This window comes from Canis lupus, chromosome 5, assembly GCF_011100685.1.
Source record: "Canis lupus familiaris isolate Mischka breed German Shepherd chromosome 5, alternate assembly UU_Cfam_GSD_1.0, whole genome shotgun sequence".
NCBI classification, from domain to species: domain Eukaryota; kingdom Metazoa; phylum Chordata; class Mammalia; order Carnivora; family Canidae; genus Canis; species Canis lupus.
In genome coordinates this window covers 74045295-74069536 of record NC_049226.1, presented here as the reverse complement: position 1 = coordinate 74069536, position 24242 = coordinate 74045295, and the positions used below count along the sequence as shown (strand labels likewise).

General features: G+C 42.9%; 1 non-coding gene across 1 annotated transcript; it reads right to left on the bottom strand.

Annotated features, from left to right (window-relative positions):
* Positions 1–1303: 1303 nt before the first annotated feature.
* On the bottom strand, positions 1304–1412 carry LOC119872119. The gene has a single exon (XR_005360300.1). It is a non-coding gene; the product is annotated as a U6 spliceosomal RNA (small nuclear RNA).
* Between the last annotated feature and the right edge of the window lie 22830 nt (positions 1413–24242).

Sequence of the window (24242 nt, the reverse complement as noted above, 5' to 3'; positions counted from 1 at the left end):
CATAGATCCTGCTGAAGGTCTTGACCTCAGGACCCTGAGATCACAATCTGAGCCAAAACCGAGAGTCGGACACCCAACAGATTGAGCCACCTAGGTGCCCTAAGGCTTACTTTGTATTATTCTAAAGCAGAGATCTGCAAACTCTGGTCTGTTTTTATAAAGCTTCATTAGAACAGAGCACACCCATTCATTGACATATTGCCTATGGCTGTGTTTGCTCTACATTGACAGTGTTGAGCATTGCCACAGGGACCTATGGACCTAAAAAGCTACAAAAATTAATGCTCTGACCCTTTACAGAAAAAGTTTGCAGAACCCTGGTCTAAATGGTTCCAGCATTTTCCTTTTTAACCATCACAAAGACTATAAGCTAGGCTGATGCTATTTCCATTCCCACTTTACAGATGAAAAAACTGAGACCCAGAGGGTATCAAGTAACTTCTCCAAGTAAAGCTAGGGCCCAATCCATGTAAAACTTACCTTCCTAATGAACCCGCAGTGCTGCCTATTGCCTATTGCCTGCATGCTCTTGCCCTTCCTTACACCAGTACTCTCTAAAACCTGTAAGATCTGCTGCCTGGGCAAGAAAAATAGCTTTGGGAACTAGGATAGGAGCCTCCAAAGAATGGATTGTGGAGGTGGATGCAAGAGAACTTACAGGGAAAGCCCTTCTGTATCAGGCATAACATAAATATCAGCCAGCGGCCAAAGATGTCACCATAAAATTAAAGCTTCCCTGCCCAAATATACTCTCTCCTGTCTCCTAACCTCTGATGATCTTTAATAATTTAGGAAAAACTCAAGGATTTCCCTATATGTTCTAAGCCATAGAACAACAGGAGACAAAATCACACCAATAAGGAACTTGCAGGAACTCTGTGGCAAACTCTTAGGTCAGACTATAAAACCAATAATACATGCATAAAGACCAACCAACAGCACGGCTGCTTGAAGGAACCCATCATTTTCGTGACAGCTTGGGAATGACTTCTGTAGATTAGTAGTGACCTTCACCACCACCTACAGCATCAGTATGAAGGTTCCCATGCTACTGATGAGTAGACCCACCACAGCCACAGACCTGGTGAGAGGTAAGAGATGTGGTCTATCTCCATGGCCCCTGTTTGGATCCTACTACCACTGCTCTTCCATTCTCGTTCTGGATCTGCATGTTCTCTTCCTATTGCAGTCCTGCTCCTGCTCCCTGGCCTTGCTGAATGCTCTTGGCTTCTCTGATTTGACCTTTTGGGAGCTCTTTAAGGGCCACCTCATGTTCTCAAGCTTGTCCTCTACCCATGCCTGGAGGGATTCTCTCTACCCCTCAGCTCTTGGACTGTCATCCTTGCACAGGGTCCATGCCAATTTTCTCTGTATCGCTCCAATTTTAGTATATGTGCTGCCGAAGCAAGCACTTGGATTGTCACTTAACCTACCAGAATGCCCTGGTAAAAGCTCTGGTTCCCTTTCGGCCTTGGTCTTACCAAGTCCAATTTCAATCCCTGGTAACATGTGCATATTTCACTGAGGGATGTGAAGATCTCCACTGAGGCTCCAGACATTGCAGGAAAATTGAAAATCACTGCTCTCTCAGCAAAACCCCATAGCACATGCATATTATTCCTTATTGAGAAAAGGTGGTCGAAGGAAGTAGGGGGAAAAAAACCCACTTATTTTGGACCCATTAGGTCTCACTCCATGTGGGTGTGGCTAGTCTTTTAATACTCTAGGCTGTTAAATCATCATGTGTAAAAGAAAAAAAAGCATTAAGTGCCTCGTCATCAGGTCTGTTGGAAGTGATAGAGACAATAAAGAGTGACCTCTGGACTCCCAACCAAGAGGGCACTGAGTAATCATTGGTACCATCATACATCCATTCCAGGGCCACCACTACATAGATTCCTGTATAGTGGATCTTTTTCTCTAAAACTCTGTGCCCACAGCTACCTCTCTAAAACCCTCCCTTCACTCCATCCAGTTTTTGTGTTCACCCCACTGCTCGAGTCTGTTGCTTCTCAACGTGTGGTCCTTGGGCAAGCAGCATGGTCCTCACTCCAGAGCTTACATGAAATACAGAATCTCAGGCCCTTCTTTAGACCTGGTGAATCAGAATCTACAATGAAACAAGATCCCTGGTGATTCTTGGGAAGTCTGGGAAGCACTGCTCTACTTTATTTTTCTCCAGTAAATCCCATCTGTAAGTTCTGTCCCATCATGCATGTAACCTGGTGTATTAGATTCCTGTTGCTGGTGTAACATATTAGCACCAATGGAATGGTTTTAAAACCCACACATTTATTCTCTTGAACTTCTGGAGGCCAGAAGTCCACAAGCAGATTCCTGGACTTAAAGCAAAGTGTTGGCAGCACCATGGTCCTCCAGAAGCTCCTGGGAAGAATCTGTTCCATTATCCTTTCCAGCTTCTAGAACCACATTCGTTGGCTTGTGGCTCCCATCTTCAAAACCAACAGGTAGCATCTTACTTCAGCCTTCACATGGCCTTGTGTCTTTCTTTTGCTTCCTCTTTTTAAGGACTCTTGTGGGTCCAAACAGATAATCCAAGATAATCTCTATATATGAAGATCCTTAGCTTAATCACATCTGCAAAGTTCTTTTTGTCACATAAAGTAACATTCAAGGTTCTAGGGGGAGGACATGGATATTTGGGGTGGGGTATTATACAGTTTACCATGCCTGGGGCTCTAATTTGGCACTTAGTAGGTCTCTCATAGAAGTTGGTTGGCTCCGCTATCATTTAGTGGATGTCACAATTAGTACATGCCAACCTGGACATGCCTTCATAGAGACACGCAACTAAATAAATTGGCTATAATTGATCTTAATCAAATATTAATGAACATATCCCTCAGGTTCATGTGTTTTCAATGGAAGAAGTAATTAACCTTCAAGGCATCACAAAAGAGGTGAACGAAGTCCTGATAAATGAATAGAAACTCAGCAGGTGACTGAGACAGGGAGAGACACTTCAAGCAGAGGGGAAGGCATGTGAATAAGCGTGAAGACATGAAATAGCAAAGCCCATTCAAGGAGCTATAAGTATAGGGGAAATAAAGCATCAGTCTGAAGCCAGGAAGATCAGAAGATGAAGCAAAGGCAGTCAGTAGGGATCACAGGAGGAAGGGCTTTGAGTGCCTGACCAAGGAGATCAGTGACCATCCTGTAGTTAAGCATTAAAGTGCTAAAATCAGGATATTGACAAAATCAGACATTGTTGAAGGAAGGTCATTCTGATAACTATGTGGAGGCTCTTTTGCAAAAGCTCAGCACAATTAAATTAACGTTCAGGGATCCCTGGGTGGCGCAGCGGTTTGGCGCCTGCCTTTGGCCCAGGGCGCGATCCCGGAGACCCGGGATCGAGTCCCGCGTCGGGTTCCCGGTGCATGGAGCCTGCTTCTCCCTCTGCCTGTGTCTCTGCCTCTCTCTCTCTCTCTCTGTGTGACTATCATAAATAAATAAAAATTAAGAAAAAAAATTTAAAAAAAAAAAAATAAATAAATAAATTAACGTTCAGTTCATGGTAGGTGTTAGAACAAATATCTGCTCAATGTTTCTTATGCACCATCACACTCGAACTGCCATAGAAAAAGGGACCCAGAATAACAAGATGTTCTGTTCCAAGCAGGTGCCACTCTGATCTGAGCGGGGGCACAGCTGCTCAGTGGTAATCAACATGTGAGTTGCTGCTCAGTCCTTTTTAACTAACGAGGAGACACCAGGTATTAAATGGCAAGAAAGTTTTTTGGCATAGCATGCCCAGAAGGCACCCTGATTCCTTCAAGGCGAGCTCGGTCAGTTCTCTGCTCAGTGCTTCTCAGACTCAGAAGATTTGTGCCGGTCATAGTCCTCTGACCTTTTGAATGGATATATCTGATGGTCAGCAGGATTAAGGAGCACCGGCCTAGCCACTTGAGTTGCTCTTTGATAGTGTGAGATTCAGGAACTATCTGGTTCAATGTAGGTAGACAACCATGAATTTTCCTGGCTTGTCTGGAGATGCAGATAACAATGAAGAAGCTGCTGGTAACAATAATCATTCGATCACTTCCTCTGTGCATAGCACTTGCCTTACCTACATTGCCTCTAGTCCTTACAACAGCGTCCCTAAAACTTGAACGCCACCCACAGTAGAAAATTCATTTTATACCATAATGCATTATACACATACATACGTGTAAACATTCCGTGAAACTACACACTGCGGGTAATCCATTATGGCATTTTCTATTCCATTTTTTCTATTTCATTTCATTTTGTATTTATATTTATTTATTTACTTACTTATTTAAGATTTTATTTATTTATTCACGAGAGACACAGAGAGAGAGAGAGAGAGGCAGAGGCACAGGCAGAGGGAGAAGCAGACTCCATGCAGGGAGCCTGATGTGGGACTTGATCCCTGGACTCCAGGATCAGGCCCTGGACTGAAGGCAGGGGCTAAACCGCTGAGCCACCCAGGGATCCCCATTTCATTTTTTAAATGTTGGTCATCATGTCCCAAATTGACTTAGTGATCGCAGTTCAAGAGTAAAACATGAGTATGGTGGTTCCCCTATCTCCTAGCAAAATAATCGAAGATGGGATGCATTTAGCACCATTGCCCAGGGCAATGCAGATCCCAGTCTGCAGTTCCCATCCTAACATGCTGTGTCCCAAGGCACAGAGCCTCTGCTATTGGGAGAAACGCCTCAGTACAGCAGAGAAGGGATATAACAACAACCACAGCAGTGATATAACAAATATTAATAGCTAACACCTTCTAAGCCCTGTCGACGCAATACCCAGCTTCCTAAGCTTCCTGATTCCAGGATGGAGAAATAGCACCGGAGAGACAACACTGTGCAATGGAGCATGTACTGAACTGAGTACCCGAAGCCTTGCATTTGCTCCACTCTCAACCCTGACCTCCACTAACTAATTCCAGCCTCGGATTACCTAACTGGATACGGGGACCGATTACTCACTAGATGCCAGCAAAAGCATCTACTAGTTATATTAAGGATCAAAAGTGCAAAAGCCCTTCTTAAACTGTACAAATGTCAGTTCCTTACTTGCTTACCTTTCTTGAAAGGCCCACTTAGCAAAGAAGATGGAAAAATGCAAAGCCCTCAGCTTTGTCCTTTCATCAAAGAAGGCAAATATAAGAGTCATGGTGTTCCTTGCTTCAGGAAAAAAAAAAAAAAAAAGCCTGATAGAACAGGGCATTTTGCCAAAAACAAAAAGCAAAACAACATAAAAAACCAAAACCAAAACCTTGTTTCCTTCCAAGAAAGGTAATGCAGCCGTCATCCACCAAGCTGACACTTCAAGTGGGCATCGGTCCCTTCTAGAGCCACGGAAGATGTCGGCACTGGCCCTGGAAACTCATGCCCACCATCACGCACCCAGAAAAGACAAGGATGTTGGATACCAAGTGGGCCTGGGAAAGTTTGTCTCTATCCATGAGCCTTCTACCCATTCTTAGCTCTTCCAGCAAGGCCTTTGCTCATGAAAACTGGATGACAAAGGGATGGAAGTTGCATGAGAAATCCAGAACCCAGTATCAGAAGGAAGAGCTCTATAGACACTTAAGAAATGGGCCCCAGACGGACACACACACACTGGAGCCTGCTGAGATTGGCACACAGAGGAAGCACTAAGTTAGACCATCCTTCAGGCGTGTCCCTACAGTTCCCTCTCACCTCCAACCTTTGTCTACACTGTTCCTTCCCCTGTGATGTCTGCTCCATGCCACCATCTCATCCAGCTGTGGGCTGTCCTTTCCCTGTCTCTATCTCTCTGTCTGTCTCTCTCTTGTTCCATAGCACTTCTTCTAGTACTTCAACTCAATTCAGTGGAAATACAAGTTCCAAGATCACACCAACACCAAATTTCTTTTTTTTTTAAGATTTTATTTATTTATTTATTCATCACACACACACACACACACACACACACACACACACACACACACACACAGGCAGAGACACAGGCAGAGGGATAAGCAGGCTCCATGCAGGGATCCTGACTTGGGACTCGATCCCGGGTCTCCAGGATCAGGCCCTGGGCTGAAGGTGGCGCTAAACCGCTCTGCCACCCAGGCTGCCCCCAAATTTCTTAAGAAACATAATTGTATAAAGAAAAGAGTGTGGATTCAAATCCCACTCTGCCTCTTAGCAGCGGTGTAAGCAAATCCTATATACCATTCCGCACAAGACCTGATGGGATAAAACTCAGGATTTGGGCCACAGCGCAGTTTTAATCCTGGTTCTAGAACATGGCACATAGCATGTAGTGCATTTGGGCAAGTTGCTAACAACTGTTAAGTCTTAGCATCCATACCTGTAAACTGAAGAAATGATAGTACCTTCTTCCTGGTGTAGCCCTGAGGATTGGCAAGGTACTGGGGTGTGCACGATGGCGCCATGGCTGCCTGAGGCTCAAATTTGCCATCTCTGGACCATTGTGAGGACAGAAGGAAAGGCTGTTGTGTGAGGTCCCTAGCACCATCCACGGCAGTGTGAGCAGCTCAGTAGCTGCTCTCCCTGTGGTTGGCTAGGGAAAAGGGACACTCTCATGCCTTCTAGCTCATTTTGGGGAGTCCTCTCCATGCCTAATGATGTGCTTTGGCCATAGCAGGCACTAGGTTAGTATTTGTGAAAAGCAGAACACCACTTGGGGAGCAAGTTAACCAAGATCCAGCCAGCCCAAATCTCCTGATCCCAAATCTTCCAGGAGCCAGGAAGATGCTACAGGGACTCAAATTGCATCTGGTGAGAAGTGTTCACAAGATCTAAGGGCCGGGTACTACAACTGGAATTTGGCAGGTTAATGCCTCACATCCCCTGAATCCATCCATCTATCCATCCATACATACATACATACATACATCCCATCCAACCATCAATCCTCCCATCCATCCATCCATACATCCATCCAGTCAGGCAGACAGTAATAAATGAGGCCACTCCTTCCTTTCTCTGAGTTTACTAAACTAAGGAGAACTTTGTATTCAACATTTCCCTCTGAAATATCAACTTGGCCAGATTCAAAGGCCTTCATCTGAGCATTCCAAAAAGCCAGAGTCATGAGGACTGACCACTCTTGCCAGACATTCTGAGAGCAATCAGCAGCACCACCGCTGACACAGCATTTCCTAGGCATACAACTTAATCAGCCCATGGCCCCATGGAAAAACACGGGGCATGAGGCCAGGTTCCTGCACTGTAGCCCCAAATGTTCTCAGTTTGCTGTGCACCTGTGGGTGAGTCATTTTACCTCTCTGAGTGGGCAATGCCACGCATGCTTATTTATATATAGATAGGACACCACTATAAGTAGAGCCCCCACACTCTGCTGGGTACTTTGCGTTCATTATCTCGTTTAATCTTTGCAGTAGCTCTGTGTTGGGATTTGACCCAGAGTTGATCTGACTTCAGATGCCATGTTTTTCAATTTTTCAAAAGCCAGTTGGCTTGTGTATCATCTCCATGATTTTTGCCATAAAAAATGCCATGTGGCACTCCTATTATTTTCAAACTTACATATACTTATTTTAAAGGAAAATATATTTCACTACCATGGAAGGAAAACCAATATCACTTGAGAAGATCAACTCAAAATGAGGCATAAAACAATGCTATAAAATTCTACCCATTATTAGTGCTTGCTAGTATGCATCCAGGGCTCCTCAGAAGACAGATGATATTTTCAAATGGGGAAACCAAGAGAATTTAATGGAGAGATTATTAACAAAGATGCAGAACAAGATTAAGGGAAATTAACCTGGCAAATGACAGGAGCAATGACCCACTAGAGTAGTCTTGATAGATTTAGCAAACAGAAACACAGGATATCCGATTAAATTTGAATTTCAGAAAGCAACAAATAGATTTTTTCTTAGTATAATTATGTCCATGCAATATTTGATGCCCATCTGTATCAAGGTTGTTTTTTGGAAATACAAATTTAACTGGACATCCTGCACTTTTCTGGCAACACTGCTCTAGGAGGGAAAGAGTAGGAGAAGTGGTTCTTAAAACACCCCAGAGCATGGCATCTGGAGGAGAGCCCATGGGGCAAGGGAAGGAGCTAAGGGAATGAAGATCTGAGCTCTTGCTTCTTCCCCAGGCTTCCAGTCACTTCCTGGTATTTCCCATTATTAGAAGAATCCAGAAACTAATGGGCAAGTGAACCTGTTGACAGTCTTCCAGTGGTTTCTGTGGAGATCAGCCTCTCAGGGCACAGAACAGGATAGAAAAAGGAGAGGCAAACAGAAGATACCTAGCACAGGTATCTCAAATATCCAGGATATTTGAGTCCCAAATCGAATTCCTTTTAGTAAAAAAAAAAAAAAAAATTAGCAAGGGTTAGTTGCAGAGGTGTTAAATATTTGCTAGCACCCAACCTGATACTTTCTCTTTAACTTAGCCAGAAGCTGTGGAAAAAGAAAAACTTCCTCATGAAGTGAGTGGTGTTATTTAATGTCATGGCCATGTACCACCTACGATTATCTTGTGCATGGCCCACACTTTGGGAAACCCTGTTATAATGTCAACCACTGCAGGGGCAGGACTAGGGTCAGAGGATTGAGGCACTCACCTAGGATGCACAATTTAAAGCAATACCAAAAATGTAACCGACGCTAACAGTAGTCTAATGCGTGATTCCTAGAAATTGGAAAGAGTGCAAGTATCCATGAAAACCGAAACATCAATATTTTAATAAAGACAGGATCCGCCCCTGCGTTTGGAGAACTTACCCTAACTTGTGTCCTCCTAATCCAGGGTCTGTAGGTAGTATCTGTATTTGGTGGGTGTGGTAGTACCAATACTTTTCACATTAGGGAGTACTCTTTAATGCTACAAATTATTAGCATCTTATTTGAAGTTCCCAAAAATCCATGAGGGAGCCAGGAAAATAAAAATCATTCCTGCTTTAGAGTCATAGACAGGTAGTTTTTATCAAAGACCTGGGTTCAAAGCCTATATCTACCTCTTACAAGTGTGCAACCAGGGGTGATCTGCAAATTAACCTTCCCAGAGAATTCAGACCTTCCCCAGCCTCACTACCCCCTTACTCTCCCTCTGCTGCAGAGCCCGTTCAGCACCCTTGAAAGGTCACTTCTAGAACTTTCAGGGGGAGCCCCTCTTGATTGAAGACTCTTCATTTCCTACCAACCTAGTAGCTCTCATTCACTGTAAGAGGCTTCCACTTGTTGACTTATTTCCTTTCTTATCCGTGAAAGGAGAGTAGGGAAGGTTCACCGAGGGACTATACAACCATTTTCTGCTACATGCACAGAGAAGCCAAGAAAAGGAGGAGGGAAAAAGCAAATTTTTAGAGAGAAGCAAAGAGAAAGCACCCCACTGCCCCAAGAGACCTAGAAAATGCCTGGGTCCAGACGTCTTTCTTGTTCCGGGGCCCCATCCGCCCCTGGCATCCTTCCAAACACCACCAGCTTTTTCTTTAAGCCCATTGTTGAAGGTTTTCTTTTGCTTTTAAGACAGACAGTATTGAAAAACCAAAACCACTTCTGCAGCAAGCTAATTAATTCACCTATAGCTCTTGGAGTTTCCATGGCTGCCCTCCTATTCAGAGTGAATTTCCCCCACTCCAAACAAGAGGTACAATTGAATTATGAGATTCGTAAAATATGCCAAATAAATATTCATCACTGCTTCATCTGCTTATTCAAAATCACTCCTGGATATTTACAGATTTTCTTGTATAGACTCTAAAGCGTATAATACTTTGGATTGCTCTGTACATTCTGAGCTTTGAACAAAGCAACAAAACACACCAAAATGTAGTTTTCGACTCTCTGAAAGACTCTGATTGCTGCCACCATAAATTTATTGTGGGTTCAGTGCTTTTGAGAAATATGACTCTTTGAAGAAAATGGCCTGGGGATTTGCGGATCAGACACGGGGTACAAATTCTAGTTCTGTCACTTATTTGCTGTGTGGTCTTGGGCAAGAAACTTAGTCTCTCTGGATCTTATAAATTTGAAATCTATAAAGTGGGAATAATCTTCTGGGAGTTCTAGAAGAATCAATTAAGATGTTATATATATGAAGGGGCACTGAAGTTAGCTCTAACATACAGGGTGCAAGAACATCACATTTGTTTCTCTAAATAAAATGTAGCCTAACAGCCTTTTGCATCTCAGCTACAAACAAGTATTTACTTGTTTATAGAATCAACATAGAAAAAAATCTATGCTGATTACCCATCCCACCAGGATGGCAGAAAGTACAGCAATGGAACTCTAGAGCCAACTTGTGAAGGCCCTGAGGGTCTTTCCAAGAGCAGAGCATTCATTCAGGAACCTCCTGGGCCTCATCAGTATGGTCCTATTGCTTCCAAGCACAGTATGAGTGCAAGGGCTCTGGCGAGGCAGAGGGTCCTGGTAGCTGGAGCTCAGCCCCCTCTGAGCTTCCCCCTCACAGCTACTTTCCCCGGGGATCGTGGATCAGTCACCTCTCTCCTGTGCTGGGAGGGGGTAGAGTGGGGGTCTAGATCACTCATGGAATGCGCAGCCCTCCCTCAGTCCTAGAAAAGAGTCTCAACACCCGCCTATGACCTGGCTGCTTCTGCCTCCCTAACCTCCTAACCCTGGAATCTTCTCTTTCCTCAGAGACATTTTGACTCTATGCGAACGTGCAGGCCAGAGGTGATAGACTCACAGCCCACAGATGTGTTTTAGTCTATTTTACAAATTAAATTTGTTGAGATTTTAAAATGGGGTGAGAATCAACTTTGGTACATACACACAATGGATTACCGAGCAGCTGTAAAGAGAAATAGGAATGATCTCCATGAACGGATTATAGAGTGACTTCCAGGAGAGATTGTTAAGTGAAAAAAAGGAAAGATCCAAAAGGCGCATACAGAATGTGTTAGAAGAGACAAAAAGAAAACAAACATGTATGCACTAATCTTTTCCAAAAAGACAACGAAGATAAGCCCAAAAACAATGAACTTGGTTACCTACAAGGCTCGGATAGGAGGAACAGGGCGGGAAGAGATGCAGAAGGGAGTCGACTTCCCTAAGCATACCTTTTTTTTGTATAGTTTTGACTTTTGGAAGGATGTTAATGCTGCACATATTCAAAAAATAAAGTGAAATCCACAAGGATGACCAGGAAGGAGTGGTCCGATGTTACGCAACCTAGTGTCAGTCGGCTGCTTACACATCCGCCAAACAGTCCTTCATCTTGGGTTTGGGTTAGACCATCCAGGCCATACCAACCCTAGGGCCAATGGCTTCCCTATGTCATCATTTTAGCACCAACTCTCCAGCAAGTGAACAGAGATGAGATCTTCCAACTCTAAGCATCTGAGGTCACGCTTTAGCACTACTTATTTTACAGTTAAAAGATTAAAAATATTTTCTTCCTTTTTAAATTCTCCCTATCTCTTCCATCCACTACCCTTGTGTCTCTAGTCCTTTATCTCTCCCCACTTTCCTGTGAAGGGAGAGATTTTCCTTTTCTTTTTTCCTTCCTTCCCTCTCTCCCACCCTCCCTTCCTCCCTTCTTCCCTTCCTTTCTTTTTTTCTGGGTGAGCTCACTGGGAATGAAGATGCATGTTCCTCTTGGACCCTGCAGGTGAAGCATCTTCAGTGTAGCTGGGGCCTCTCTGCTGCCACCTGTAACCTGCCCTCTGTGCTGTCCCAGAGGACTTTACCTCTTTCCCCACCTTGTGTCCTTTTACCAAATACCATCTATTTGCCGAGGCTTGGTATATTGTCTGTCCCAGGGGAAGGGCGAGGAAGGAAGTAATTCCACCTCAAGGGTAAATATTTTGGGATGTTTAAAAATCTGATAGACTAAATTCCTGCCTTCCCCCCAACCCCAGAAAAGGATCTCGAAGCCAGACAGAACTTTGGGAAATGAAAAACATAGGTGAAAGAGTCCTTCAGAAGATCCTTTGGGACTTGGTGACAGATGGTGTGATGAACATATATGGGTTTTGGAACCAGTCAACCCGGGTTGTACCCAGTTTTTCCATTCTCTGGTGTGTGTATCTCAGTTTCTTATAAATGACAGTAAAACTAAGATAAATCTACTTTCTACTCCATAGATTATTGAGTCAATTAATGAGACGATATATATATATATATATATATATATATATAAAGATCATACACCATACAGCTATTCATTTACTTATTCAAAATTACTTCTTCTTCCCATCAGTAGAGCTGGAAGGGAAGATGTACGCCAGATTTTTTTTTTCTTAAAACAAAGTCATTTAAAAGTATTCAGTATGAAAGCAATATATGCTAATTGTAGAAACATTATAAAGTACAGATACGCACAAAGAATAAAAATTGCAGGATATTCATAAAATAATCAAGCACAGATAATCACCATGAAGACCTCCCTTGATCCTTGCTGATCATCTGAACATTAAATACACAAGCATATATGTAGGTATCGCTTATCTGAGTGCTTTTTCAACCTGCTTAAAATACTCTACCATTGATGATATTCTCAAAGAGCTCATGATTTTTAATTTTATGGATATGAAAAACAAATCTCTTATTCTCACTTCTGTTGTAGAAGTTAAGATTTCCAGACTCAGAGTATTATAATTAATGCCACAGTGAAAAATGCTTAGAGAGGAGATATTTGCATACGTCTTTAATAATTTCCTTAATATATGTTTCTAAAAAGGAATTGCTGAGTCAAAATTTATATCTTCCAGAGCCTTTTGTTTCACATGCACAAATTCTCTTCTCAAATGTTTGTACCACTTTTCACCTCCAAAAACACCCATGTGGATCCTCTGCTCTATGCCTGTAGTCACGCTGGACTGTAGCATTCAAAGACACACAACGACACGCTCGTCACATGCTTTTCAAATTCCCTGGCAAGAGAAAGGAGCTCAGCATTCAAATTTGTATTTATTTGAGCTTATTTTTTCAGATGCGACTTGCTTACCAACTGGAACATTCTTAAATAAATCACTGTCCTATCCAGATTGTGTGTCTTGGGACTTTTCCATGAATACGGATGGTCTTCTCACTTGAACTGTGTCTATCTGAAAATGACTTTCACTTCTGAGCATATGCCTTTCCATGAAATCCCAAGTTAATACCCAAAAATACAGATGGAAAACTCTTGAATAGATTATACAGCCCATCTGTTTCCAATACTCTTCTTCTGGGAATAATTTTATTTTTTACATAATTATAGAAAAGTTGGTGAAGCAAATTTACCTGGGACCCTAGAATTTTTTATTAAAAATAATAAAAGCTTCATTTCCCCCCAAAGAAGCTCTGGTGTGTTTACTGAAGTCAGCAAGAACTACTGTTCAAGAGGTCTTGTTTAGGAGATTTCCTTTGTGTTTTATTTCCAGAGAAATATTTTATTTTCCAGACTGGAAAGCCATATCACCTTTGAATGTCCCACTAGTATTTTTTTCTATAGAACATTTGGTTTTCTTATAAATACTTTGGTTTTATACCCATGTGTTCTTTCTTCAAACCACAACCGCGGTTCCCTACCCTTCAAAATATCTTTTCCCATACCAAGTGGAATTCTTTTCTGCTCTGTTCTAAAAATTGCACTTCTCTTCTGGCTCCTGCCTGAAGATTCATTGCCCCGATCTATTTGTGTTCAAGAGTTGGAGACCTAACAGAAACTGTTTCCTTCTCTCCTTTGCCACCTCCTTACCTTCTTTAAGGACACATTCAATGCCTACTTTTGTCCTCAAAGAAATAAACAAGACATAACCCTGGCCTTCCAGAATGAGATGTCATAACAGGCATGCAGCGATAAGATTACATTGTGCTTACCTACTCAGAGCACTTCCCAATTCCTTATCTGGGGAACTTTAAAACTTTTTTTCTTTTTTTTGACTACTTTAATACTCTTTTGGGACTTTTTCAGAGGATTATCACCAGCCCACCAAGCTTTCCTTTGCCTCTTTCATGGTGACATACTAAAGATAAAAGAAAAGGGAAAGATCAGGGCACCTAGATGGCTCAGTGGTTGAGCATCTGCCTTTGGCTCAGGTCATGATCCTGGGGTCATGGGATCGAGTCCCTTATCGGGCTCTCTGTGTCTCTCATGAATAAATAATAAATTCTTAAAAAAAAAAAAAAGGGAAGAAAAGAAAAAGATCCTAATGGACATTAGTCAACTTTTTTGACTACTCAGGTTCATCTGAACCTCCTTCTTAGGCATGCCCCGCCTTGAACCTTAGGAATAGACAAAACCTGAATCCCAATTTAGGACCTGATGATACAACGTGTTTGCTTTGCCAGTCTCCCCCATGGTTAAGATGCAGGACTGTGGTCCAAGTGCCACTGATCAGATTCACGCCCAACCTGGGCTTTGCGGCAAAGAAGCAGAGAACTGACTCTGAGGATGGGTGCCTGGAGCAGGGGCAGCAATGTCAAGGTTTTAGTGGTAACAGAGTGATGGAACAGCAGTGGTACCCACCCAATGCCTGCTGTTGGTGGTGGGGGCACGAAGGGGTCCCATGTTTACCAGATATAGTGAGAGCCATGTCCTTACCAGACAGCTCCTGTGGCATAATTTCAGCTGGGTTCCTGTCCACTTTTCAACTTCTGTTGTTCTAGCAGGTTTCCAGAGCCTGGACTCCACCAATCCTCCCACAGATCCCCCAAGTGACCCAACATCCCTCCAATTAATTCCCATCCTCTGTATGTTAGATCAGACAGTTTCAAGTAAGGACCTGGCCTGAAAGATGATGCACCATGTCACATGAAGACCAAATGACCTCCTAACTGCTGGATTGACTTTATGCAGCAGCTGGGATACAGAAAAGTAGCGGGAAATCTAATTATCACAGGATATTACTGGAACTCTGGATTCAGTAGAACCTGCCCCTTGATAATTAGCGCCCTATTTACGGTGCAAAACTTGATTTTGTTTGACCAAACAATACCACCTATCGCATCAAGTTACCATTGTAATTTTGACTTGTATTCCTTTTTACTGCTTAAAAGTGTAATATGTAAAAAATAAATACATTAAAAATAAAATAAAAAATAAAAATGTAGCATGTAAGCATGTCTTGCCTTTTTGAATCATTTATAAGGGCTCTAAGTATAAGGATATCACAGTTGGCTTGTATTTCTATAAGTAGTGTGATGGTAATAATAGCTTAAATCAATATGCTACAGCAGGTGCCAGCGCTGCCCTACCTGTATGCCCTTAACACTCACCTCTGCACCCCTAAAGCTGCTGGCTATGAATACCTGCTATTCTCTGCCTGAGGGCTTTTGCTTTGGGAACCAGCTTGGCCTGAAAGCAGGGCAAGCCAGAAGTTCTGAAAAGTTAATGCTCCTGAAAGCAGCCCTCAGCAAATCGTACAAGGGAAATTCCTGGTGCATAAATACCTCCGCTTCATCGGTGCCCATTTGGAATAACCCAAAGGCATGTGTTCCACTGTCTTCCATAATTCCCCAGTGGGGATGAGCACTGGGTGCAACTTGCTTGCAAATGCACCCTTCTCCTGTTTCCTTCCAATCCTCATCTATTCTTCGCTCCAGTACCACCACTTCTTGGGATCCTCTCCCAACTGTTGGAATGCACATCCTAGCCTCCGGGTCTGCTTGACAGGGAACCCTAGCTAAGATAGCTGTGCGTCATCAACACTGTACATTTACCTGATGTCATGTGTGTGAAGGGCTGCCAGAGATTGCAGGAACTCACTCACACATGTATCATACAATTACACTGATTTGCCAGCCCGGTAAGCAGAGGGTACAGGAAGTCACCAGAAGAGTGATTACTGCCCAGAGAAGGGGCAGAGCTAGCACATTTGGCAGTTTCTCTGGGCCTCAGACCTAACAGGGGCACAGCTGCCGAGAACACTGTGCACCCAGCATGGGGTTTTGCTTTGCTACTGCTGTTGTATCTTCAAACTTGTATTACCAGAAGATCTTGCCCAAACAATCTACACACCACTGTTAAAGCAAACATCGTAAACCCCTAGCTTCCCTGAACGTTCCTGAACGTGGCTCGGCACCACCAAAGGTCACAACCTCCTCTTGCAGGGTTGGAGGTGGGGGTGGGGGGAGAATCTGGTCAGTGCCCAGGATCCCTAAACAACATCCCTGCCTGTACTTCTCCAGCATCACAGAAAGCCTTTTCTCCAGAGTGCTTTACCCCATGTGGGAAACCCCACAGCACGTGGAGGAGAGGAGGAATGAGTCCACAGGAGGGCTGCCTGAGTAGTGGGTGGCTTACTGCCTGGGGGGATGGGCTCAGAGTTCACATCAGCAGTAACACACTGGGTGTAATGTCACATTAGCTCCATTTACTCTGTCCTATTCCCCTTCTACCACTGCTTATCCGGGTCAAAGCATCGACCCCCCCACTCCATGCGCCTCATCCTGCAGCCTGCCTCAATTCTGCTGTAGGTGTGATTGAATTCAATCATACCGATAAGACAAAAGAGGGGCACCTAGGTGGCTCAGTAGGTTTAGTGTCTGCCTTTGGTTCAGGTCATAATCCCAGGGTCCTGACCCTGCATCCAGTTCCCTGCTCAATGGGAGCCTGTTTCTCCTTCTCCCTCTGCCTGCTGTTCCCACTGCTTGTGCACGTGCGCTCTCTCTCTGTCAAATAAAATAAAATCATAAAAAAAAAAAAAGATAAAACAACACACACACACACTTACACAAACTTACACTTACACAAACATGATAATCAACTGGATGAACAGGTTCATGCGATGCCAAGACTCAAATTCAATATCTAAGAGATGGTCCTAGTTGGAAAGGCAGGGGTATCTTAAATTAAAGCATGTCCTTTGATTCTTCCCCCACTCAATAAAATATGAACTGTGTCTAAAACAAAACTGCCCAAGATGATTTAGCAGCCCTCTAAGATCAGCTTCAAATTTATTCAAGTGCCTGGAGTGAGACCTGCATGAAACAGGCTTCTGAACTCTTCCAAAGGACAAACAGTATCCCAGATTGGACACATTCCCCTGGTGTGTGCTGTCATTTCAGGAGCTATCATTTCTGATCAATGTCGTTTCTGCAGAGACAGCCCTGGTGCCAGGCCACTGCCAACATTGACGACTGATGTGACCTCAGCCCCTGGGCTGGAAAGTCCCTTGAGCATCAATTAGTGCAAGTGTCTCCTTTTACCAACTGGAACAAGGACATTTCCAAAGTCACACAGGCAGCAAGTCAAAACCACAGGCCTCCTTGCTCACAGGATCTAAGGATCCATGGCTTCCAGCAGGATCTTTTGACTTTGACACTGTAACATCTGGGGCTGGAGATCTCTTTGTTGTGGGCATTCTCCTGTGCCTTGCAGGCTGGTTAGTGGCATCCCTTCCCTCTACCCACTAGACATCTACAGCACGAGTTGTGACAACAGAAACTGTCTGTAGACATTGTCAAATATCCCCAGAGAGGCAAAGTCACCCCCGGCTGAGAACTACTGACTTTGGGCAAAAATTGCAAACTGGTACCATGTGGGCTAAGTTTGGCTCAGCTATGTTTTGTTCCTTATACATAACATTGGTTAGATTTTTTTAAATTTGGGAGATTTCACCTAAAAATCCAGACTTCTGGCTTCTCTTGAACATTTGGGAGACCTGGCATACATTCTGTGAGCACGCATTCTCCCATGGCCATGAGGGATCGAAATCGAATTGATTCCAGTCTCTTTAGAATGGCTGTCTACCCTCCTGTGTATCACTGTCCCCACTGCCCTCTCATGTTCCCCCCACACAGACATGTGATTAGGTTCACCATCTTCTTGGGCACCAATTAATATTTAAGTCTTCTCAAAACTGTTTGTAGTTTCATTTTTTCTCAAGAAAGCCTCTCAGCTCACTGAGGGTAGATCATGTCATTTCCTCCTTTTGATTCTCCAATAGGGCCTAACCCTGAGCAGACATTCAGGAAGAGTTTTCCATTGATTTGTCCAGAGCAATATCTCCCAAAAGATACCCTGCAGAATGCTAGTTGTGGACCTCAAGGAAAGAAAGGGGCTAGAAGTTGAGCAAGTTTGGGTGAGGCTGTCTTCTGTACTCTAAACTACTGTTTTATTGAATGTACTTTGGAAAAGGTTATATCAGAACTCTAAAACTTTCAAAGTAAACACAGTTGTTAAGATACTAAGTGCAAAAAAAAAGATACTAAGTGCTATGACAAAGGCAATTACAGAGTATTATCGTGATTTTTCCAAGCATTGATATTTATCTGGGTTACTTCTTTTAATTTCCCATGCAAACTGGTAAAGTAGGTGTGATCAATATCCACATCTTACAGATTAAAAAATAAAGCAACAGAAAGATTAAGGAATTAGCCCATGGTTACATAGCTAGGAACAGTTCAAGCCAGGGTTGGAAAACAGCCTGCCCAACCCCAGTTTCTATGCATTTATCCTGTATCTTCATTGTCCTGCCTCTCCGGGACATTGTGCCATGCTGTTGATATGTTTGTCTCCCTCTCAAGACATGCACCAAACCTTAGTCATGAAGGAAGCAGAAAGGGAATTATTGTCCATTCACCTACTGTTATGTGTGGGGAATAATACTTGGAAGAGTTTGGCATGGTGTCTTATGCAGTTTTTCACACTATGCCTGAAAATGAGGTCTTCTAGTTTTTAATTTGGGCAACTCTCTTAACCTATTGGATCCCAAAAGCCACATAGCTAGTAAGTGGAAAACTGGGATCTAAACAAGTTCTGGAAATGTTATATGCTCCTTCCACCTTGCTTATTGCATAGCAGGGATACAAAAACTAGGCGGGTGGAGGGATGGATAAACAGATGAATGGATGGATGGATGGATGGATGGATGGATGGATAAATAGATGAATGGGTGGGTAGATGGATGGATGGATGATGAATGGACATTATTTCTTGCCCACTTAGTTTGGGTAAAGCACCCCACAAACTTTGTAAAGAGGAGGGGCATACTTAAAGGGATAGGGTAGGATGCCTGCCCCTGAAATTTTTTTCTCCTGGGGTTGGAGTCTTTTAATCTCAGAACAGGAAAGGCAAAATGTGCTTTTCTCATACTGAGCATTTTCAATTTACATTGAGGTCTTGTAGCTTCACACAGTCATTACTCTGAGAAAGACCCAACCAACTGGATATGGGCCAGTAAAACAACAAAGGAAACAAAACTCTCAGAGAAATAAACTCTTAACCCCAAAATATCAGGGAAATAAGAGGCTGAGTTAGCTGGAGGGTTACTTCATCCTGATTTATAGTGTGATGCTCTCGGTTTATAAGAAAAATGGTGACGATGGGTGGGGGAGGGAATGCTCCTCCTTCCTGATTTCTCTTGGACTCCATCTGAGGAGTGAATGCTTTGTTTACTTCTGAACCTGAATTTCACATCCTTCTCCCTTTACCATTATTCACCGTGATCTATAACAAAGTACTTTGGGGAAAACACAGCTCTCTGCAACATTTTAAAGAGGCAGACAGCATCATTGTACTGATGATTCATGAAGGAAATCAAACAACCTCAAACTAGGGGGAAAACCCTAGATAATAATCAGAGGAAAGGGTAAAAGAAATCACTTAGAAATTACCTTTTAGCATGAACAGTGCTCAAAAACATAAACTACTTGTTTAAATTCCTTACTCAGTCCTCGGTGATATATTCTCCTTACTTAGCCATCCACGTTTACCAAATGATACTAAACAATTGATAAGATCATCTCTCTATGGATAAAAGGGTAAGCATAGGTGAAATGTTTCTATTTCTATTCATACATAATCATGTTCACAAAGTGGTAAAGACAATTTTCAGTGACCTATGACTGGTATCTTTTGGTTATAGAACGAGAATTGGATTCTCTTGTTAATTTCCTTTATAAAATTACAGTTTCTATAAAGAGAAATTCATTTGAAGAATTCTTATTAAGAGAAGATTCCAAGAGGGTGGAAAATTCTCCTAAAGGAATTGATGAGAGAGCAGTGCTGGGTCACAGGGGTTGAGATCCTTGGGTAGCATTGTGCTTTTGGGAGGCCTGGGAAGGACTGGCCTCCATCCTCCACACATTCCCCATTCTCTTCCAGTGGCATCTCCATACGCTGCTATACCTTCCAGTGTTTTCTCTCGTCTTTCCCATCACTTGAATAACCCTGACTTTTACCTAGGACAATGTCACATAAGTAAGAAAAAGCTATTATTTCCTAATTTCCTTTTCAACAGGATGTGGTTGTGTGTCTAGCTCTGGCCAAAAAGAGAGAATAGATGGATGTAGAGGACTTCTGAAGTCTCCTTAAAAAGAAGCATGTGGGTCTTTCTCCTCCCTTCCATTCATCTCTATCCTGTTACCCGGACCATGGATGTGAGGACTGTAACTTGAACCATGAGACTGAGGGCTGATCCTCATCTAGTTGAGGCACAGAGCTGGAAGGAACATTGATCCTTGGTGACTGACCTCGTAGAGACTCCATACTATCCTTATATATGCTTATCTTCTTTAAGCCACTTCTTACTTTGTTGTTGTTGTTATTCATAGCTGAATCTACTACTTTATCATCACTTTCATAGGGAAGCCTTCTTTGACTGTCTAGGCAGCATCTTATACTTCTTCTTTATAGTGCTTATCAGGCTGAGAAATGTTTTAATTACTTATTTAATATTTTTGGCTTAATATTTGTAGCAGAGACTCTCAATGCTCCACCCACACTCTCTTGGAACTAACTCCTCACTGCCATGTGGGACGGTCGAGCAGCATTACACTGAAGCATGTGCAACATTTTCAGGATAGCTTGGTCTAGCCTTTGACTCTAAAACAGCCACTGCACAGGGCAGACCAGAGGGGCAGATGGCTAGCGCCCTCCCCCGCCCCCAACAGCCCTAGACCAAGGACTGACAGGAGTTGGTAGACACTCCATCTACTTGCCTCCTGATCAGAATGCCTCTGAAATATGTTCTACACCATCATCTAGAATTCTCCAACAGGATTTCACCTGAGCCAATGACAGTGATAACCTGCTGGATAATGTATCTTGTATCGACTTCTTTCTCTTTTTGGTCTCATTTCCACAGACCCCTGTTTCCTGGAATCACCACTCAAATAAGTCATTTGCATTCAGGAATTTGAATGAAGAAAGGTTTGCTTCTGGGGAACCCAACCTCAACCAATATGTGTCTCCCTGGGAGGAATGCTGCTCCTTTAGAGCCGGGAATATGTTTTTCTTATTCACCATTCTATCTGCAGTATTAGCAGTAGCCCAAGGCCAGCACTCAAAAGGTGATGAATAAATGTCAGTTCACTTTTTTCTCCCCTCTTACACATCTAGAGTTGTCCGCCTATGACTGGTCCTATGAGATACAATTAGGAAGCGTACTCTATCACATTCAGGATGGGCTGCACACCTATCCAGCACTTCTCTGAAAATAATGCTATGCCCATGGCAATCATGCTCCATTATCTGTTAAATTACATCAACACAAACTATAGGAAATTACGGCACATATTCTTTCGTATGAGCCCTTAGATTTTACAAAGGGTTTTCAATGGCCAGAATCTCCTACCTTTCTTTACTATTGACCTTCTAAATTTGTCTCCTTCCTCTTGACCCATTCTATGGCATTTTGAAACTATAACAGCATATAAAACTACAGACATTACAGCATAGTGGGTAAGTATCCACCTTTTAGACTCAAATGGCTCCCACTTTAAATCCTGTCACTGCCACAGACTAAGTTGGTGACCTTGGAAAAGTTATTCAGTTTCTACTAATTTTTTTTCCCATATAAGATAGGGATAATAGTACCTATGGCACAGGATTGCTTTGTAGATTAAATAATATAACATATGCCTAATAAATGACCCTACTTGTATTGAGGAAAATACAAGAGAATATTATTTTTTAAACTTTTTTTTAAGAGAGAGAGACTGGGGAGGGGCAAAAGAGGATGGAGGGATCCAAAGCGGGCTACACGCCCAGCATGGAGCCTGATGTGGGGCTCGATCTTACAACCCCGGGATCATAACCTGAGCTGTAATCAAGAGTCAATGCCTAACCAACTGAGCCATCCAGGCGCCACAAGAGAATAAATATTATTTTGTAAAGATTTAAATTATTCATGAGAGACACACAGAGAAAGGCAGAGACGTGGGCAGAGGGAGAAGAGGCTTCCTGTGGGGAGCCCCATGCAGGACTCGATCCCAGGATCCCAGGATCATTCCCTGAGCCAAAGGCAGATGCTTAGCCACTTGGGCCACCCAGGTGTCCTGAGAATAAATATTATTAAAGGATATAGCTGAAGACATTTCTCCTTGCTCCAGGTAACATATTTCTCCAGAAAGTTACTGAACCATTTCAAGTTATTTAGAAAACCACTCCTAAAATTGTACTAAGACTGCTTCCCATATATTCTTACTCAAAGAGCTCACCTCTGTTAGCCACTCTCTCAGATGGTCAGTATTTTGAGGGATTCCTAAATTCGACTGTCTGCACTGCTCTTAAAGGCACACCCAGCTGTTCCCAGGCTATAAACAAGTCCGTAGAGCTGAGCTGTAATACTGTGTCCCACCAGAAGCGGCTGCTGTTTGACATCGCCCTACAACTATTTCCCAATTGAAGTTCTAAGTGAGTGAATGCCCAAGAAAGCAATTTTACAAATTGAAAATAGATTTATTGTGTTTATTTGGAGAGGTGCCTTGCAGCATGACTCTTGCCATCAGAGAGGCACAGCTTTGGGAATATTTAACAATCCAAATAGTGGAATATAGGACTCAGAGGAAGGTTTTTGTCCCCCCAGCAGCACAGACTGTGGTACGCTTCCTCTTGGTTGTTGTGACAATCAGCTGCATACCAATTATAATCTGGGGTTTGTAAACTGCTAGAAGATTCCCTTGGAGGGAGTAATTATATTTCCTTTAACATATAAGGCAAACATTTTTTCTTAAACATGCTATGTGCTGACTGCAAAGTAGATTTACTTTACTCATGCTAAAGGAAAACCCTCGGGATAAAGGCGAGGAATCTTGGTAGGACAGAGATATTAGGAGGCCAATAAATGAACAGAGAACATAAATGATGCCATGGAGTGTTATCATTCAGGGGTGGAGCCGGCTTGACCAGTTCAAGTAAACATGCATGATGAGATGTTAAGAGCATTGATGTTACGACTCAGTTTCCTCTTCTAGAAAGCAGAATAATGCTCATCGAATAAAGTTATTCTGAGAATCTAATTATAAAACACATCTGAAGTGTCCAGAACAGCAGATACCCCAAAACAATATCATATACTGTAGATTGTCAGCCTCTAGCCCATCTCCTTTGGACTCACCATTCCCTATACAACAAGACAATGGTTCCCTAGTGAAAGCACTTAAAGTTCTCTGCCTGGGGATTCTCTCAGCCCAGGGGCATGAGGCGGGTTGGAAGTGCCAGGGAGTTAATATTCCCAAGAATAGCCCTTAGCCAATCATGCAGAAAATTTAGTGGTAAGTACCCATTGCCTTGCTCTTTGGGCAGGACAACTCTGGGGCTTGTTTCACAAGGGTCTACTGTGGGTTTGAGTCCCCTTCATCCCTGTGCTAACCTGCTGATTAATGCACCTTGGATGGCTTCTCTGGCTTCCCTGTCTCACTTTCCTACTTTCTGATGGGAGCTTCCCGGGATTACCTCCAAAATAAACCACTGGCACTCAAAGTCTTGTTTCGGGATAGAATCCAGCACTATATCTTACACTGGAAACTGACTTCATAACTTGGGGATCACAATGACATATTCAATTCACTAACAAGCCTTGTCTATTCAGTTTCCTCTCCAGCCCCTCTTCCGTCCCACAGCCACTACCTCAGTTAGGGCTCTTATTTATCTATTTATTTGTTTATGTCTGCACCATAGTCTCTAACCAATGTCCATGCTTCCAGTAAATCTGTCTTCTAATCCACCATCCACTTACTGCCAAAGTTATTATGCTAAAATACCGTAATGCCATTCCCTGTTGTTTTTTTTTTTTTAAGACTTCAGGGGTACCCATCGCCTCCACAATTATGTCTTAAATTTTATAATGTGGTATGTAAAACACCTCAAAAACTAGTTCCAATCTTTCAGCACCTTCTCCAGTGGTTGCTAGCCACAGCTAATGGTCAGCCTACAAAGAACAAGACAGTGTCTTTTCTTTCCACCTGTCACCTTTCCAAGTGTTTGAATTGCTTGTGATCTTCCCTGTCTGAGGAATCTGACTTATTGTTCAAGCTCTAGCTCAAACCTCTTCACCTCCGTGAGGACCTCTCCAACTCCAGGAGCCAGTTCCCT